At 41.1% G+C, this 18,287-nt stretch overlaps 1 long non-coding RNA gene across 4 annotated transcripts in view; it reads right to left on the minus strand.

Annotated features, from left to right (window-relative positions):
• Window positions 1–1,182: 1,182 nt before the first annotated feature.
• Window positions 1,183–18,287, minus strand: part of LOC144617182 (uncharacterized) — a 185,032-nt gene continuing 167,927 nt past the window's right edge. For 3 of the 4 annotated variants that reach the window (XR_013557367.2, XR_013557365.2, XR_013557366.2), the window contains one exon: window positions 1,183–1,922. This is a non-coding gene — a long non-coding RNA (uncharacterized LOC144617182). Of the gene's footprint in view, window positions 1,923–10,981; window positions 16,865–18,287 lie in introns of those variants that run through there. The other variant, XR_013557368.2, reaches the window with a different exon arrangement.

Here is an 18,287-nt window from a genome sequence, read left to right on the forward strand (position 1 = left end):
TAAATGGAGTCTCTTGTAGGCAATATATAGTTGAGTCTTCTTTTTTTAAAACCCATTCAGCCACTTTATGCCTTTTCAAAAATGGCTTTTTTTTTTGGCAGTATCCCACATAGCTGGCGAAACTGGGTACTCACTCATATGCTTGCATTTTCCCTGAGGGAGAAACCATGGTCTGAGAAAGTCTCTCTTGGCACTGAATTGGGCTGCCCTAAGGGAGGGGTGACCTGGATAAAGTCAAACTGTTCCTCTATCTCTAATACATCTCTATTACAACTGCCCCAGTGGAGTCCTGGACCTGTCCAAGGACTTTCTGTCAGTGACTGCCTAGGTCAGTGTTCTCCAGAGGATCCTGGACCATGGCTGAGTGGAGCTTTATCAGTTCATGGGTTATCTGAGGGTCCACGTTCAGGGCCAAGGTCTGCCTATTACCTGAGGCACAGGTGGGTGAGACTCCTCCTGGGTCCTTTGTCAGATGGTGCTGGACCCCACGGCTCCTACAAATTCACTCTTTTCCATGGATTGAGGTCAAATTTTTCTTGTTGGAGGGCCACATGTTGAGAAGGGTCATATTTGGCCATCTTGCGGACATCCCTCTCTCCAATTTTTTTTTTATTGTGACTCACAGTAATACATTTTTCATTAGGACCAAATTCATATTTTATATATAATTGGACACGTTTCATGAAACAACACTGACTCTTACTGTATGTAAGGTCCTCTGATATTTTCTATTCTACTGCTTCTCAAATTTTAATATGGTTAATCAGCTAGAGATTTTGTTAACATATGATTGTGATTCAATATTTTGGGAGAGGCTACATTTTAACTAACTCCAACATGGATGTTTCTGTTACTCAGACACACCTTGAGTAGCAAAATTCTATTTAATTTTATTTAAATGTGAAATTACTTTTAAGACTCTTGGGTGTATCCGGACTGTTTTTTTTTTTTTTTTTTTAAATTTTTTTTTCAACGTTTTTTATTTATTTTTGGGACAGAGAGAGACAGAGCATGAACGGGGGAGGGGCAGAGAGAGAGGGAGACACAGAATCGGAAACAGGCTCCAGGCTCCGAGCCATCAGCCCAGAGCCTGACGCGGGGCTCGAACTCACAGACCGCGAGATCGTGACCTGGCTGAAGTCGGACGCTTAACCGACTGCGCCACCCAGGGGCCCCGTATCCGGACTGTTTTTAAAAGCACTGCTGTCACACTTCCTGGTGTAATACTATGTTTGCAGAAGCTCCTGAAAGAAAAACAGATATATTTGGGATATTCTTGTAAAAGTAGACTTCCTGTGGAATGGGATTATGCTTGGGAGCAGTTCAACAGGAAACCAGCTTGTCCTTCATATACCAAGATCAGAAAATGATAGAAGTAAAGACAGGGATACCCTTCTGACATTACTTTTTAAATTCTTACGTTTGGCCCAATAAACACATCCATTCCAGGTTGGAATAAATCAATGCCATCTGCATAATGAGGACTCTCATCACTGTATACAAAGGCAAAATTACAGAAGATGATCACAAGTGACTGTGGCAATGATATGAGTATTTTTTCTTTAAACCAGCATCTCCTGTGGTGTGATCTCCTTTTGTCTGCAATATGAATGCCTGCTGTGTCAGTCAAGGTTCTTGTCCTCAAGCAGTAAGAGTCAACTCTGACTAACCTAATAAAACGAAACTGGGGGAGACCATTAAGGGACTCCAAAACAGATGGGAAACTGTGAGACCAAATGTCAGAGGCCTGTGCAACTAAAGCCCCGGCAGGGCCTCTTGAAGAGCCCAGCCTTGCATTGCATGTCAGCAGCATCCAGATATCCCCTCTTCAGCCAGGATTGGCCACCCGATGCAAAACACCACAGCAGCAGCTAAGCAGAGTATGTTGGTCCTTCTCATTCCTCCTCTGGGACCCCAACACTCTAGAAGAGATAGAAAGATGGACCCTAAAGATGAAGGAAGGGGAAGCAGAGGAGGGAAAACAAAGCACACCCAACTCCCCAAGACAGGGTCATGTGCACTACTGGTCAAATCTGGGCATGGTGAGGGGAAGAGCATCACAATGGATGTGATATTCAAAATTTAAACTGGAATACTTTAGCCTCAACGTTTTAAAACCTGAAAATTTTCTGGGATGCTACAAGAGCTACCCAAGATGTTGTGTGGGGGCAGAAAACACTTCTTCATCAAAACATACCTGAAAACGGGGGCACCTGGGTAGCTCAGTCGGTTAAGTGTCAGACTTCGGCTCAGGTCATGATCTCCCAGTTCATGGGTTCAAACCCCACATCAGGCTCTGTCCTGACATCTCAGAGACTGGAGCCTGCTTCACATTCTGTGTCTCCGTCTCTCTCTCTCTGCCCCTCCCATGGCTGTACTATCCCTCCCTCCCTCCCTCCCTCCCTCCCTCTCTCTCTCTCAAAAACAAACATTAAAAAATAGAAAATACCTGCAAACGACGTTGGAAAACTAAAAGGGTTTCATGTTCCCTTTTAGTGTCCCACTGAGTCTAGAAACTCCAATAAACTGGTTGCACAGCAAAAGAAATGGACGTTGAAGAGTTTAAGTGGAAAGGAAATTCACTGAGAAGCCACTGGGTGCTCAGTGAAACACTAGGAAGGCTGGAGGGAAAAGTCAGGAGGGAATGCAGGCACAGAGTGAAAAATCACACTGGGGAACTGGTCTAGGGACGCCCTGCCCCACGAGTGGATAGCAGATGCTGGAGATCTCATCACCAACACCTCCAGCCCTAGATCCTGACTGAGGCAACGACCACTCCCCAGAATGGGATGTGGTTGCCTCCCCTGTGCTACAGAAAGAATTCTCCATTGTCCCACTTCCCAAATCCAAGTTCAGGGCCCATGCACCTCATTGGCTGAGCCTAAGTCACACGTCCAAGGCCCAGTTGCAAAAGAGTCTGAAGAAGTAAGTGTTCCTTTGTGTTTCTATCCTGAAGGGGAGCGTCTTCCTCTAATCAAGTCTCCTAAGCAGAATTACTATTAGCGGCTATGGTGCTTTGTGGCCATTGTCGAGCTTTGGGGGCAGAACATGCTTGAGTTTTCACTCCATTTGACCACTCTGCTGGAGTATTCCTGCAGAGTACGCATTGCACAGGTGTATTCAGTAGTCCTGCTGTTAAGGTAAATGTTTAATCAAATTCAGAAAGGGGATGCAGCAGAGATGACAGACACATACTAAAGAAAGATATCCAGCTTAGAGAGAAATATGTTCACAGATGACATCCATGTAGCTTGGTTGGGAACAAATGCTCTCATGAATCCAAGGCAAGTGAACAAAAGCTAGGCAACAAGTGGACTTCGCGGAGTCATTACTTACCGTGAACCTGAATCACCATCACTAGGAGAGTCTCTCTTCACCATGTATGGAATTTGGCTTCCAGTGATTGGAAACACAAAGTGATACTGACCCAGGGTGGGCATATCTGAATCATCATGCAGAATTACTTGGATCCATTTAAAATTAAAATCAGTATAGCATGTTTAGATTCACATCAACTCCCCTCCCGGTTCATGAAATAACCTCATGCTTAACAAACAAGGAGAAGACGTATGGAAAAAAAGTGGTATATTTTCATGTTAAAACAAATAATCATTTGTTCACAATTATAATAATTTAATTATTTGTGAAAGAAAAGGTATTATTTCAATATTGTTTAATAATCTATATAAAAACTTTTTTGCCCAATACACATTATGAAATTAAAAGGAAACACTTGTAAGTTATTTCCTGTTTTTATTCTGAAAATAGTAGAAATAGTATAGGCAAGCAAACTGAGCAGATCATTCCATATTGATTAATCAGGGAACGGGGGAGTTGATTTGATTCGATAAAACCCTCCTGCATCAGATCAATTCCATGTGCATGTGTTACACAGTGAGTGCTTCTGGGCTCGTAGATTTTACAGCTACTACATCTGGACTGTATTTCTACAGTGGAGTCATGGATTGAAAGTCTCTTTGGAGACACTTGAAGACAGAATAGAAAGAGAGGTATCTGACAGAGTATTGACAGCTTTTTCAAATTTGTTCCACATTGCAACAGAAAAAATGAGACAGTCATTATTTTTTGTTTTCAGTTTTTAAAGTAATCTCTGCACCCAGTGTGGGGCTTGAACTCACAACCCTGAGATCAAGAGTCACATAGTCCACCAACTCAGCCAGCCAAGCCCCTGTGGGACGGTAATTACTAAGTGATGTAGGATCAAAGAAGGGTTTTCTAAGGCAAACAGTATTACTGGTTTTGTATCTTGTTGGGAATGACCCAGTGGAGAGCCAGTGTGGGTGAGAAAGTGGCTTCCTGTCACTTTAACACTGCCTCTGGGAGTTCCTGGCTATTTTAGCCACCATCCATCCTCAGAACTCTTCATCTTGCAAAGGTGAGACTCTGTACCCATGAAACATTAACTCCCAATTTCCCTTTCCCATAGCCTCTGGCAACCATCATTCTATTTTTTGTCTCTATGAATGAAACCACTCTAGATACATAAGTGGAATCATACAGTATTTGACTTTTTGTGACTGATGTATTTCGCTTAGCATAATGTCCTCAAGGTTCATCCATATTGCAATATATGTCAGAATTTCCTTCCTTTTTAAGGCTGAATGGTATATAAATATATATACCACACTTTGTTAACCATTCATCTGTGGATGGAAACTTGGGTTGCTTCCACATTGCAGCTCTTGTAAATAATGCTAGTATGAGCACAGGTTTATTCATATTTTTTAGAGACTCTGCTTCCAATTATTCGGGATAAACACTCAAAGTGGCGTTGCTGGATCACACGGTAATTCTATCTTTAATTTTCCTAAGAATCGCCACACTGTTTTCCATGTGACTGCGCCATTTTACGGTCCCACCAAGAGTCCAGAAGGGTTCCAACATCTCCACATCCTGCTGACACTTGCTATTCCCCCACCACCACCTATTTATTTTTCTGAGAGTAGCTATTCTATAGGAGTGAGGTGGTATGGCACTGTGGGATTGGTTTGGATTTTTTGATGTCGGACATCTCTTCATGTGCTGTTGGTAATTCCTTTCCTCTTTGGAGACATGTCCACTCAAGTTCTTCACCCTTTTTTAAAAAATTGGGTTATTCTTGTCAAGTTGTAGAAAGGAGTTCTTTACATACTCTGCTGTCCTCTTGTTCGCTCCACTCCAGACAGATTGGTCTCTTGGTATTATTCCCCCCTTAGGTCCCTCCCTGGAATGTGTGGCTGGCTGTTTCGTTTCCTTCATTTCCAACTCCAGGTATGACTTCTCAGTGTAGCTTCCTAGCAAACATCGCACCACATCCCTGCTCCCCCAGCACAGCCAATCCCCTTTAAAAAGCTCCACTTGTTTTCATATTGCTTTCCACCTTCTAATGTGCTAATTTACTTACTCATTATGTTCACTGTTTGGTATCTGTCTTCTCCCCACTACAATATGAGCATTCCAAGTAAAGGGCTATCCGTTTTATTAATGTATCTCAAGCACCAATTGACATCCTTGCCCCTACTAAATGCCTCAAAAATAGTGGATACAGTTTAAACGTAAGTCTTATAAGTCATGGGATTTTTATTTTCCACTGGGAACTTATCTTTTTTAAGTGGAAAATTATTTTTTAAGGCCAGTGAATTCTCAATGTGCATTTATTTTTATTGTATTTTTATTTGAGAGACAGACAGCACATGGGTGGGGGACACGGGAGACATGGGGGACAGGAAGAGATAGAGAGAATCTCAAGCAGGCTCCACATTCAGCGTGGAGCCCCACAGGGCACTCGATCCCACGACCATGAAAACATGACCTGAGCTGAGATCAAGAGTCAGACTTGCAGCTGACTGAGCCACCCAAGACACACCAGAGTGTGAATTTCTTTCATTTGCTTAACACATTTGCCCAAACCACAGAGATGCACAAATATGGCTCTCAGTAGATTCTGTCTTATCTCTCAGATTATAATAACTATCTCATTTTGCAATAAAAGGGGGAGGAGATGAATATAAAGAATTAATTAATCAAAGTCTTAACTTTTCTGAAAACCCAGGGTATTTTTATCAGCCTCCTTTGTTACTTATCTAACACTCCTCTCTAGAATATTAATATCATAGCCTGAGATTTACAGCTTTCCATGGCCATGATGTATTCACATGGCAGAAGAGCAAACGCCCCCCAAAAGAGTCTTTCCTTAAACTTCGTGTGTGTGAATTCACATTCAGGAATATCATTCACATTCAATCAGCAGAAGAATGTTTTATTAAAATGCACCATCTCACAGCCTTTTTCATACTACATTAAGAGGATAGTTATGTTTATACAACATATTGGGATAAACAAGGGAATTGGAGCCCTTTGCAAGGCTTCTCTGGTTTTGCAGCCTGCTCAGCCACTGCGAGCCACCCCAAGGGCTGTGGTTCTTGCACCAGTGGAGAAGCTACTAGGTTACATGATGTCATAGGAAGTGAGCTCTTACCAGCCCTGGGTGAAGCCAATCCTCTATGACAAACATGGGTTACAACTGCAAATTGTTTCCTTCAAAAAACACTCTAACAGTCTACTACAGAATAGAAGACTGAGAAGTCGATTTCTTGGATACCCTAACCAGCAAAGTTCTGAATACATTTTTAGGTTCCTTACAGAGAAACATACATAATACCTCAAAGACAGGTATTAGGAAACAAATGTATAAACTCCCATTTCTTTGATATAAAACATTTGACAAACATACAGCTGTCAGTTTCGTTTTATGGTAATAGATATGTTAATATTCTCTAATCTTCTTTACATGCTTCTTTACATTGCCTGTGCCATTACCAGAAGGACCATGGTTTCTGCCGCAGGTGCTGTTAGTCAAGAGTAAATTAAAGAATATCAGGCTCTTAATGTCCTATTTCTGCACTACCCAAAACACAGGAACAGAAAAATAAAAAGGGATGTGGATCTATAAATGAAAATCAGGGGCTCTTTGTAGAAAAAAAAATTGTGAATGAATTTAGAGAAGCAAGTAGCAACTATTCACTACCATTTCACTACCTAAAAATACTAGTCATCTTTATTTTGTACAACAAAACAAAATTCAAACAGATAAAAGACTTAAGTGTTAAGAGAAATAGTCCATTAAGATAATAGATTATCTCAGTGACTATTTTTAAAAGTCTTGTTTAATAAAACATTTTCTGAGTGTGACTTCAAAGGCAAAAACCATGAACTAAAAGTTAGGTTTTTTGGGGTGACTGGGTGGCTCAGTTGGTTAAGCATCCAACTTCGGCTCAGGTCATGATCTCGCGGTTCGTGAGTTTGAGCCCCCCATCAGGCTCTGTGCTAATAGCTCAGAGCCTGGAGCCTGCTTCAGATTCTATGTCTCCCTCTCTCTTTGCCCCTCCCCTGCTCATGCTCTCTGTGTCTCAAAAATAAACATTTTTTAAAAATTAAAAAATAAGTAAATAAACAAACAAACATTTAGAAAAATTTTTAAGGAAGCCCTTGAGAGATAGGGAACATTTTGATTTATTAATACTTTGAAGTTTTATCCTGCCACATATGGTCATGCTCCTGATAGGATGGAAATAGGGATGAGGTGGGTGTGGGGTGGGGTGAAATCTTATAGTATTGACTGAAAATAACAATTGGCCGCCATGCTAAGACAAAGGAACACAACCAAAAATTCCTTTAAGAAAGATATGTGGTCCTAGGAGTTGCCTACCTTTAAAGATACATTGCATTACTTTTCATAATTTTGAAACAATTGGAAACATACTATGATACGTTTTTTTAAATAATGAACAAAATCTTAAAGGTACAAGAGCTTATTTTAGATAGGCTATTAGACCACAGAAAGCAGCATTTGCCTGACAGATTGGGAATATGGTTTCACAAATGTGATACGGAGCTCCAGAGACAGGGGTGAGACTCTGGGGACAGGAGACAGATTCTCAAGAAGGAGATGAGTAATTACAGATAAGGAGCTAAAATTAATAGGTAAGCAGGACATTGATGCCTTTGCTAGAGATTCCCAGTTATGATTATGCAGGTATTAGGGGCAACTTGGCAATGATTTTACAACTGTATTCTATAATAAACCGTAGCATACTAATATAGACTGAATTGTTTAAACATCTTGCAGACTTTAATTTATTCAGCTTAAGAGCTTAGTTGAAAGGGAAAAAAAATAATGGAAAGTAAGCTGTAGGATTGCTTTTCCTGAATTCTAAATTTAGCTTAAATATATTTCTAATCCTCTATGCCAGGGATATTTTCTTGAAAATTCATTTGAATTGTATAATCTGATCACCTTTATTAATGCAAGGATTTAGACGGGCATAAACATGCTTACTGTATTTTACTGTGTCGATTTTTAGCCTGGGTAATCCTGTAAATGATTAGCTAATTATATTCCGTCTGATTATCAAGCTACTTAACTTAAATCCACTATGATGATAAAAGGCAAGTAAATCTTCAGTACCAATAGAGACGCTTCTACACATGGCTACATTTAAGAAGGCAAAAGAAACTGCACCATATGAGCAAAGCCAGAGCAAGATTAAATCCCCATTATATGGATGACAGCATCCGGAAAGGAATAGACTGAAGGGCAACACAAATTCACAGCCATCAATTTGGGTCTGTATTGCCTTCAAAGACAAATCTGACTGCTCCCTAAACCGATTGTCTTATAAAACCAGAGAGGGAACATTCATTCCATCACCCATTGTAGGAAATGCCCCTCTCAACTTTTAACATAGGTCCAGATGACTTCACATGACATCTGGGTATAACTGGAAAACTTTTAAGGGAGCAATAGAAAAGGAAAACGCTGTGTGAGGACTCAAGGGTCTGGTATCATTTCAGCTCCCAGGGGACGTGTCAAAAGGGAACTAGCATATTCAGAATATCTCTCACATGCACATCATCCTATCTCATCTAGTCCTCACAACAGGCCTAAGAGGAAGGTGTAATTATCTCAGTATCTGCAGATGCTCACAGACCCTGGATCACTGACTCATTAGAATCCAGTCTGCCTGATTCCAAATTCTGTGTCCCCTTGGTTGTTAAATTTTGACAGCACTCTTTCGGGTACAAAAGACAGAAGCACCCTTCTAATTGGCTTAGGAAGAAACAAGGACTTTATCAGCTCATAAAACTGACACCTATAGACCTGATCCTCTTCATTCCACATTGTCGGCTGCAGGCACAGTTGGATCCAGGGGCCAAGAGGAAGTCTTCCCCTCTAAGTCTCACTTCTACTCTTCTCCAGGTTATGTTTATCAAAACCACAATACTTTTACTGCCATCAGGCAGGCTCTCAGGAGCTCCAGCTTCAATCTTTCATGTGTCAATCTCATGGAAAAAAACATCCTTTTTCTGAATTGGAATCAGAGATCCAGTATTGAATCTCACTATCCTTGCTTGGTCTAAGTAATTTCAACCACACACTATAAACAATTTGAATGGAAAGTGAATGTGCAGGGTCATCTTTATCAGGAAATGTGCTCTGTAACGCTTAAGCCTTATGTGTATATGTTAAAGATGCAGATATAGGGCGCCCAGGTGGCTCAGTCGGTTAAGCATCTGACTTTGCCTCAGGTAGGTCATGATTTCATGGGAATTCAAGCCCAGTGACAGCTCAGAGCCTGGAGCCTGTTTCGGATTCTGTGTCTCCCTCTCTCTCTGCCCTTCCCCCACTCACCCTCTCTCCCTTTCTTCCTTTGTTGCTGTCTCTCTCAAAGAAAAGTATATATTTGAGAGAGAGGAAGGCCAGCATTCATCAAACCCCTGCCATGCACAGGCAGAACATAGGTACATTATTTCCACTTTTTTGTTAGACCAATGATTCAGTGGGCACTAGCCAGACATGGCTACTTAAGTTTAAGACTTAAAGTAATTAAATTAAAATTTAGTTCCTCAGTTGTAAGAGCTTTACTTATAGTGCTGAATACCCATGTAATAGTGGCTTCCACAATGAATGGCGTAGTTATAGAACGTTTCCATCACTGGAGAAAGTTCCATGGGACAACTCTGGATGTGTGTCTCAAATTTTCCCTTTTTTTTCAGAATAGAATCTGGCAACCTTAAGTCATGTTAGGCAAGACTACAAAGAAATAATCAGCCCAGAATGTGTACTTTCTATAAGAAAACTACTCTGAACTCTTAGAAAAATCAGTGTCATGGGCAAAAACATACAGGTAGAGATATTAGATAGCAGATATTAAGTGATTATATGAAATTATTGTCAATTTTGTTAGCTGTGATAAAAGTATTGTGGTTTTGATAGAGTATACTCCAACTCTTTATAGATCTGTGCTGGAGCATTTACGACTAAAATTTTGATGTTTTTCATTGACTATGGGATGATAGAATAAAAACCAGAGAGATGAAGTGACTATGGCACAATGTAAAGAATAGTTAAATCTAGCTCATCAGTACCATTGTTTCTAATTTTGATGTATTTTAAAACTTAACAATGAAAACATTTTTGAAAAACCTGACTTCTTTAAGAAAATTTTTGATGTTTATTTATTTTTGAGAGAGAGGGAGAGGGGGAGAGAGAGACGGAGACACAGAAACTAAAGCAGGCTTGAGGCTCTGAGCTGTCAGCACAGAGTCCAGCGCAGGGCTCGAACTCACGAACCGTGAGATCATGACCTAAGCTGAGGTCAGAAGCTTAACTGACTGAGCCACCCAGGCGCCCCAAGAAAGTATTCCTGATATGATCTATTCAACCGGGAGATGGTGCTTTCACTCAGGGCCACTCTTGGTTGGCCAATTTTCTACTTCATCATTAATTTATAGAAATATTTCCCTAACAACAGAACTAGAACTGAGGTGCCTAGGTGGCTCAGTCAGTTAAGCAACCAACTTCAGCTCAGGTCATGATGTCATGGTTCTTGAGCTCGAGCCCCACATCAGGCTCTGTGCTGACAGATTCTGTGTCTTCCTCTCTCTCTGCCCCTCCCCCGCTTGCTCACACTCACTCGCTCTCTTTCTCTCTCTCTCTCAAAAGTAAATAAACATTAAAAAAAATTAGAAGGGGCAGCTGCAGGGGGTAAAAAGGAACAAACCTCCCGTTATAAAATAAGTAAGTGGCTATATTCATAGCCATATACCTAATGAGGGACTTGTATCTAGAACATATTGAAAACTGCTATAGCTCAGTAATAAAAAGACAAATAGTCTAATTAAAAATGGACAAAGGCTCTGAGGAATATTTCTCCAAAAAGAAACACCAATGGCCAACAAGTACAAGAAAAGATATTCATCATTTACCACCAGGGAAATGCAAGTGAAAAGCATAACAGGATACCATTTCATATTCAGTAGGAAAGCTATCATCAAAAAGACAGATGGGGAGCCTGGGGTGGCTCAGTCGGTTAAGCATCCGACTTCAGCTCAAGTCATGATCTCAGGGTTCATGAGTTCGAGCCCTTTGTTGGGCTCTGTGCTGACAGCTCAGAGCCTGGAGCCTGCTTCGGATTCTGTGTCTCCCTCTCTCGCTGCCCCTCCCCCACTCATCCTCACGCACTCTCTCGCTCTCTTAAAAATAAGTAAACATTAAAAATTAAAAAATAAAAAGACAGATAACAACAAGTGTTGTTGAGGAGGTGGAGGAATTTTGGAACCCTCATACACTGCTGGTAGGAATGTGAAATGGTTCATCTGCTTTGGAAAACAGCTTAGCAGTCCTTCATGGCAGTCCTCGTGATTTCACTCCTAAGTCTATGCCCAACATCTATACATCCATATAAAAACTTGTGCATGAATGTTCATGGCAGCATAATTAACAGCTAAAAAGTGGAAACAACTCAAAGGTCCATTAACTGATGAATGGATAAATAAGATGTAGTATATTCATACCACTGGAAGAGTATTCAGCAATAAAAACAAATGAATACTGACACATGCTACAACATGAATGAACTTGAAAATGTTATGCTAAGTGAAAGAATCCAATCACAAAAGACCACATATTATGAAAATCGATTTGTATGAAATGTCCAAAGTAGGCAAATCTACAGACACAAAAAGGAGATTCATTTCTGTCTAGGGTGGGGGGTAGGGAGGTGGGGGGCAGGATGAGTAAGGGGATTGAAAGTGGGGTCACATCTGAGGAGAAAGGGTTTCTCTAGGGGTAATGAAAATGTTCTGACATGGATTGTGGTGACGGATACAAGCTCTGTGAATATGCTAAAGCCAGTGAATTACAGTAAAGCCTTGAATTGTTCCACGAACGTTCCCCAAGACTAGCAAACGTCTAATAAATTTTAACTTGATAAACGAGCGACAATCTGCAATACGAGTAGTACATGATGCGGAATGTCACGTGACCACCACTGAGCCAATGGTTCTTGAAGTTCGCTTGGATGTATGAGTGCTTTGGATTGCAAGCATGTTTCCAGAAGGAATTATGCTCACAAACCAAGGTTTCACTGTGTACCCTTTGCGTGCTTAAAATCGTTCCAGTGCATGGCATGTGAATTATATCTCAATAAATCTGTTTTCAAAAAAAAAAAAGAGTGAAGGGAAGAAGAAAGAAAGAGCCACACTTGACTTTGTCTATGGTAGCAGTGTGCCCCTGGTAAGGACTGCCCTGGGTCTGCAGGGGCATAAGAACATGGGCTCAGAGGCATTCAGGGCTAGAAAGATGTGGTCTCCCACAGGGCCAGGAACAGGTTCCTGGATCTCCTGAACACTGAGTCATACTACCTTACCCCCTCCTTTTTCTCTCATCCACCCTTTCCAGTGATTTTGTGGCTTCCTTCCCTATGTCAAATCTTGCTCAGCTTCAAGTTCCCAGAGGGGTCTGTTTTCCTAACTAACTCCTGATTGATCTTATTGCCTAGAGAGTATCCATTCTCCTCATTCTCTTCCTAAAAAATTCCAAACTTTCTTCAGGTACTCAGCCCTGCTCCACATAGACAAGTGCCTCAGGAGACGGCGATTCCACTCTTGGCTTCTGGGTTCAACCAGAAACCAGTTGATTCAGCGGTGCCTGGGTGACTCAGTCAGCTAAGCATCTGACTTACAGTTCGTGAGTTTGAGCCCCACGTCAGGCTCTGTGCTGACAGCTCAGAACCTAGAGCCTGCTTCAGATTCTGTGTCTTCCGCTCTCTCTGCCCCTCCCCTTGCTCTCTCTCTCTCAAAAATAAACATTAAAAGTAAAATAAAACAATAAAATAAAATAAATTGATTCAGAAATAAGCATGTGATTTTAACACTGGATGTTAACTAACTGGAATTCAAATGAAAAACTTCAAATAAAAACAATAAAAGGAAATAAGCATGTGACCCAGCCATACCAACAAGAGATAAAGAGGGCTCTACCAGAGGTTTCTGGGCAGGTCCTACTTCATTTTGAAAAAGAAGCTCGAGAAGCCAACTAGATACAAAAGACAAAGCCATCATGTCCGCTGGCAGCTATCATACAACCAAGACATGTATCCACTTTGGAGTAAAGATGACAGGCAGTGGGCAGGCGGAGAGACAGAGAGAACCCAGTTCTGTGACTGCATTTTTAAACTGTTGGATCAACACACCCTGAAGCTCGCTTCACCTTTTAATGTCTTATATGAGCTAATAACTTACCTGGAGGCAGTTTGAGGTAAGTTTCCTACTACAGCTGGAAATTTACGCACTGAGACACTTCAAAGCAGCAGTGCCTCTATGCAGACAGAGCTGGAGGTAACTCCCCAGTTTCCCACAGTCTCAGAGTGGCATGAGGTATCATCCAAAAGTCATCTCCACAACCTGAGACATTAGGTGAGAGGGGGCTGCTGGAGCTTGCAGCCAGGAAAGGAGACACAGCAGCATGAAGCATATAAAACCAGGGACGCTGTAGGAATGTGAACGTCATGGCAGCAGGGTGAGGCCAATGAGGATCCAGGTGGATTTCTACATCACGGCAAACGCCAGACGGGCTAGATAATAACCTGTGGTTACACCCTCCCCACTTGACACCCCAGTGCAACGTAGAGCCTCTCCCCCTATGCCCTCAAATCTCAGGAGAAGGATAAGGAATTGGCTGGGTTGAGTTTCCACCACCAAACAGAATGGAAGCTCAAAATACAGACAATTGCATCACAGAAAAGTGAAAGAAGCGATGGGTTGGGAAAAATCCTAACCTTAAATGTGCGCATTCCAATTATGCGGAACTCATTCTTTGGCCAGTGGGTGGCAGACGAAGCATGATCATCTTGATCCCCATCCCCATCCCGTATTTACCAACCTTACCATCCCGGAGGGTCACACTCAGCCCTTTCCTAGTCCTCTTTCCACTGCCTCTTCTCATCTGCAGTTGTTCAGAATTCAAGCTCAGATCCTCCCGCAAATGAATTTCTCTTGCAACGGGCTCTTGGATGCAATCCTAATCAGAAGGCTTATTATGGAACTGTGACCCTCAGTCACTCTCCAGCAGCCCTCTCCCCAGCGTCTTTTTAATCAAAAAACTGACATATAATTAGCTCAGAGAAACTCAGAGAAATGGCCATAAAAGCTGTCCTGCAACCCTACACCTTTTTCCTTACGTGTCTTTCAAAGTCATATTGCTCCAAATCTGAAGCAAAGGATAAATTTTTAATAACTCATGATGGATAATATTCAACTCGAAGTTTGTCTAAGTTGGAACAGGAAAGTACTTACAACTCTTCTCTGATTAATTTTGTGAATTTAAATAGCACAAGGCTTGTAAGGAGCTGTTATCATTTCCTTCCCTATTTCTTAACTTTCTTCTCCCTCATTTGTGTTCCAATCCCTTAAAACCAATGTCATTTCCTTCACATTGTCAAAGATTACCCCCAAGGAGAGATGACTGATGTTAACACGAATGTCCTTTGGTCCCTATGCTGAGATTAAGAAGATTTTCCCAGTTTTCAATGGAGAGAAAAGAAAATTTGCTGTGCAAAGCAAGAATACTAAACACAAGTAGAAAATAAGGTTAAATATCAGATCAATGGTCTCTGGTTCCTGTTATTAACCTTCTATTAAAAACACATTTAAACCCATGGACTTGCAGAAAATAATTTCATCTTCATATTTCACCAGGTTAATGCTATTCTTAAGTTAAGCATTTGAGAGAAAATGTTACTGGAGGGGAAACTGGGTGGCTCAGTCAGTTAAATGTCTGACTTCAGCTCAGGTGACGATGTCATGGTTCGTGGGTTCGAGCCCCACAGTGGGCTCTGTGCTGACAGCTCAGAGCCTGGAACCTGCTTGGGACTCTGTGCCTCCCACCATCTGCCCCTCCCCCGCTCATGCTCTGTCTGTCTCTCTCTCCCACTCAAAAACTAAAAAATAAAAAGTTACTGGAATAACAGAAACAGATCTTATTTTTTCAAAGAATTTTTAAAAGGTCTTTTTCCTTTTTGCTCTGGCTATTAGAACTTTAAAAATTGGTAAGTAATATTTAGCAATTATGTACCTACCTGTTACCAAGAAATTTAAATGAAAACTATAGTTATTCTGTATTCTGTCACCAAAAAGTTGAGTTTCTGCCTAAGTCTGTTAAATACAAAGCTTTCATGTGATATTTGAAGGTTTATTTTTAATATTTCTGCCGAACGTTGGCTTACAATCTTTCAATTAGACCATGTGTTACGGGTAACTATGCTTGCTGAAATGTTTGCCATAAAAAACCATGTATGTTTACTTAAAATTGTAAACCAGATTTGTCAAACAGACTGGTTTTACCTACCTAACCGATGAGCACGAACCTTCTGGGGCACTACCTGATGTAGCCTGAATTATTCCAACCTGCATAGGAGGAATGGAGGAGATTTTCTTAGGATTAATGTCTCTGAACATTTAGAAATGTGGCTTGGAAAGGTATATTGAGGAAGAGGGTCTGAGAGATGAATTCAAAAGACAATAGCAGAGCTTCTAACTGGCAGGAGTGGACGGCCACAGGGGCTTCTGGGCATCACTTCGGGACAGGGATGGCAGCACAGGGTGCCCAGAGGGTGCCCCTGGTTGGTCTGATCTGGAATGGCAAAGCCAACAGCAGTTTTCTCTAGTGCCTCCTGGACAGTGGCAGTGGTATCTCCTCCCTAGGTGAGTTTCACAGCCCAGTTCCCTGCAATCTACTAGAGGAAGCATTCCCCGCCCCCCCAAACAAAGGTATAAACCATGAAAGAGGAAGACATGGTCTCCAGCATGTGGGAGCTCCAACATCAGCAAAAGGAAAAGGAATGTTCCGGGGAAGGCGATAAAGGGAAGATCCTGACAAAGCCGAGCAGCGAGTCTAGACAGCAACCAGTCCACCGGGAAGGAGAAGGCTCATCCAGAACATACAGTTTGAAGCAAAAGTCAAAGTCTCAGGCTTTCTCAAGTGTTCGACTGAGTTGAGAAGGTCTTTTCTCCTTTTGTTTTTTCCTTCTCTCTCACACTTCTCTCCCTCGCTCTGTCAACTGTCTTTATAACAAAGCAAATTTAAAAGTCGACAATTACTGGGGCGCCTGGCTGGCTCAGTCAGTCAGTAGAGCATACAACTCTTGATCTCAGGGTTTTGAATTCAAGCCCCACGTTGAGTACAGAATTTTCTTAAAATAACAACAACAACAACGACATTAACAACAACAATAAAAGGAGAAAATTGTTAACTTCCAGAAAAGCTAATTATACGTGAAGGGAAAGCATAGAATACTGTGAGACTCAGCTATGTTTAATAATATCTACATAGACATACTGATTTTAACATTGAACATCAATAGAACCAAAAATATTGTCAGAGTGAAGAGAAAGTGAAATAGATACACATTTGGGAGATGTGTAGGTTGGGGATGGCGGAGGGAGTCTGGTTGAGGTTTGAAAAGTGGATCAGAGAATTCAGCATTCCCTTTCACAGTAAGAAGTGAAGTGATAATCTCCAAAACTGCAAAGGGAAAACAAAACTTAATTAGCAGAAAAATCCTCTTGCTGGAAAATAAAGATGTAAACACCAGTAAAAGCTGCTCAAAATGTTGGGTACTATCCACTCTGGAAGTGTGAATCGAAAGCTGGAAAGAGGAAAGCTGAGGATTGCTGTTACAAGCTAGCAGAACTCATCATACTTAAAGTCAATATGTATCTTGGACAAAAATAAAGATTCAAATTTTAAATAAGAACCCTCTCTAAATTCCCCTCCCCTCAAATTACATTACTATTTCCACTAAAATTCCATTGACTTTATAAATGATTTAGGGAGAAATGACATCTTTATATAAATTCTGAGTATTTCTTTCTAAGAAGATGGTTAGGACTTCTTTTTTCATCCTCAGAGTTTTACCATTTTCTTGTTATGGGTCTTGGGTGCTTTCTGTGCTTTGTATCAAGGCATGTTACATTATCTTTTGCTGTGATGATGACTTTTTTCCCCCACTAAACAACTGTTGCTAATATATTTTAAAAAGCACTCCCTATATTTTGTAGCTTGCCACCGGACTGCATGCACACTTCTAGCATTTTTGTGACTGGATGTCTTCAGTAATTATCATCGTTATGTGACAATTTTCCATCCCATGCATAGGACTCTTTTGTTTCCCCGATGCTATTGCATTGGTTACAACTTGTTGAATACAGCTTGAATGATGGGATGAGTAGTTATATATTGCTCTCGACTGGAATAAAAATACTTCTGGTTTCCCCCAACATGAATATTATTTTCTACTGATTTCAGATAGAAATCTGATCATCTGTTTATTCTCTACTATTTTCCCTATCTAAGTACTCTCTCATACCTCAGCATTAACATTTTTTTAGTTGTCTGTTTTCCTCCCTACAACGCATGTTTCTAATGGTACAGGATCAGTGTCTGATTTTATCCCAGAACTGAGAATAAGGCCTGGCTCTAAAAATTTGTCGAATGAATGACTCAATCAGTGATGGGCAGGGTGCTAGAAAATCAGGTGCTTCTTTGTCTCTGTTAGCGCATGAAAGGCATTAATACTTGTCATACTGTTAAACCACTCTTGCATTTATGGACTACACATTAATTACTTCATTGTGGTGTACTAACTGGATTTCCTCATATTTTATTTTATTTTATTTATTTATTTTTTAACGTTTATTTATTTTTGAGACAGGGAGAGACAGAGCATGAACAGGGGAGGGTCAGAGAGAGGGAGACACAGAATCTGAAGCAGGCTCCAGGCTCTGAGCTGTCAGCACAGAGCCTGACGCGGGGCTAGAACTCACGGACCGCAAGATCATGACCTGAGCTGAAGTCAGCTGCCCAACCGACTGAGCCACCCAGGCGCCCCTATTTTATTTTATTTTTAAGTGGTTCTTTATTTCTGAGAGAGAGAGAGAGAGAGAGA

This window comes from Panthera onca, chromosome A1, assembly GCF_046562875.1.
Source record: "Panthera onca isolate mPanOnc1 chromosome A1, mPanOnc1 haplotype 2, whole genome shotgun sequence".
Taxonomy (NCBI): domain Eukaryota; kingdom Metazoa; phylum Chordata; class Mammalia; order Carnivora; family Felidae; genus Panthera; species Panthera onca.